A 2,742-nucleotide genomic window follows, 5' to 3' on the forward strand; every position below is an offset into this window, starting at 1 on the left:
GCTAAAAATAATTGAAGTAAAAATGTCAGGAAATATTTAACACAAAATACAAATAACCATAAGATTGTTGTAAGAATGATCCATAAAACATAATTCTTAGTTTCTCCTGCTAAGGCATTCGAATCAGAAGACTGAAACGTGTGTATAAACATGCTTTATTTCCTCTTCATTTTAAGCAATCTCACCCCTCGACCAGGCACCCCAGGTACAATTACTGTAATTTTCCCTGTCAAAATAGATATTTTCTTTAAAAGATCCCCAGATTACTATTTTGATTTTTAGAATTTATCTTTATGCCCTGTATAAACAGAACCCAAACAACTCCGATACTGAAATATTTTGGCTTCTAGAAACTGGGCTTATTATGTGCTGCATATCTGTATTGTTGAGATTCACTTAAAAGCAACCACCCAAGGCTGGCAGGATGGCTCAGTGGGTAAAGATACCTGCCACCATGGCGACCGCCTGAGTTCAATCCCCAGGACCCATACAGTGAAGGGAGAGAACTAACCCTGCAAGTAGTTCTCTGGGCCCGCATGTGTGCATGCCTTCACAGAATAAATACTGTTTTTTTAAAGAAGAGGTTACAAGGTTCATTTTCTCATGGCTTCCAAAGCAGCTTCAAAGGTTTCTGCAGGGGAGCCCTCTACAGTGGAGCTCCTTATTAGAAACTCTATCTCTGTTTGGAAGCATACATTCATGCAGTTATTGATGTGATTTTATTATTTCATTATTTATTTATTGAGGAGGTAGGGTCTTACCATGTAGCTCTGGCTGTCCTGGAACTCATAGACCAGTCTAGCCTCAATCTCAGAGATCCGCCTGCCTCTGCCTCCCGAGTGCTGGAATTAAAGGTGTGCGCCACCACAGTTAGCTTGGTGTGATTTCTTTTAAGTTTCTTTCTTGTGTGTACATGTGCAGGTGTGGGTTTGTTGTATGTATGTGGCAGCTTCAGGTGTCCTCCCTCAGGAGCCATTCGCCTTGTTCTTTGGAGACAGGTTCTGTCACTGGGACCCGAGTCTCACAAGTGTGAAGTATGCAAGTTCCCGATATGGAACTCAGACATCCGCTGCGCGCCACACCGCCCACGGCACCGTCCACCACACCCCTCGCCACCCCTCGTCTGTGCTCTAGGTGCTAGAATCCAGTTCTCGAGCTTCGGGCAAGGGGCTGGAGGAAACACACGCAGAGACAGACCAACACACGGACCTCCAATCGCTAGTACAAAAGTCCCTCTTTAACAGCACCATGGAGGCTTCAACACCCTGCAGTCAATGGCCAACAGGTGAAAATCCCATCCTCTGATCCTCTAGGCAAAGCACAGCTTTTAGCAACTTCAATTAGAAAGCTCTAGCAGGGAAGAGCAGCTGAAGGCCAGGACTCAATTGGTCCCAACAGACATCCCCAGCCATTCCCTGTTTTAGTATTCAATCAGATTCTAATGATATTTGATGTGAAGGCTTTATTGATAAATAATGTATCTGTGCTTGGGCAAGAACGGAACATAATCAAATACTTGACAGGAAAATGCCTGACAAAATCAGATTTGCGTCTCTCCATGCTGTCCCTCTTAAACCATGCCCACAGCTTTAGTGAGCAGTGGATTCATACCTGATGTGGGAGTCTGCTGTTTTGTGTTGATTTCATTGGTTAAATAAAGAGACTGCCTTGGCCCTCTAAGAGGACAGAAAATTAGGTAGGCAGAGTAGACAGAACAGAATGCTGGGAGAAAGAAGCCGAGTCAAGGAGTCGCTACCAGTATTTGAAAAGTAATTACTTTAGCCTTATTCCAAATTTTTCAAAAATTACAATGAGCATAGGATAGTATAGCATCAACAAGGACCGGGACAAGAGTGTAGCACAGTAGAAAATAGCGGGACAAAATACACAGAGACAGTCAGAAGGAAAGCCAGACAGTATAGTATGATTAAAATGGCTTTAAAAGCTGCTAATGTGGAGAAAAGACTTCACTCCCGCAATAAAGGCAAGAATTTTAGTTGTCAGCTTCCTAGTTAACAACACAGAGCTACCCATCACTTGTAAGGATACATGTGTGCATTCACTTGTGTCCTCTGTCTGTCTGTCTGTCTGTCTGTCTGTCTGTCTGTCTGTCTGTCTGTCTCACCTTCCCTCTACTCCCTTCTTTTTGTGAAGTACGATATTGCTGTGTCGTTCAGACTACGCCCTTTGAGCCTGTTATACAGCCCAGGCTAGTCCTAAACTCAGGAATCAGCTGAGCCCCCTCAACAGTTTGGGGCTTACCACTGAGTTTGGTCACTGTTTCTGAGGGCAAATTTTACTCTCACTCAACCTTGCTTTTAATAGAATATGACTATTTCCTTATATGTAAATTTTGAGCGAACGTCGTTCTGTGGCTTCGTGATGGAACTTTACAAAACACCCACCGTTTTACAGCTCTTCTATTGCCTCTAAGACCCCACTGAAGCAACAAGCTAGGTGTTCCTGCAGCATGACCTACAGCCGCAAATTCAAAGCTGCAGGCATTTAAGAACAGAGACAGGTCCATGGAAACATGGCCACAAATCTTTCATATAGAAAGGAATGGGCATTTAATACTTAGGAACCTTGAACTTGGTATTATTCAATGCGCACAATGATCCTAAGAAACAAGAAACCAAAGACCACAAAGGTTAAATAACTGCTCCAGGACCACCCAGCTTGTAAATAGTGCATTAGAATTCAAAATCAGGCCTTTGTGACTTCAGGGACTAGTCTCTGGAT

The sequence above is a fragment of the Microtus ochrogaster genome, chromosome 17, assembly GCF_000317375.1.
Source record: "Microtus ochrogaster isolate Prairie Vole_2 chromosome 17, MicOch1.0, whole genome shotgun sequence".
NCBI lineage: Eukaryota > Metazoa > Chordata > Mammalia > Rodentia > Cricetidae > Microtus > Microtus ochrogaster.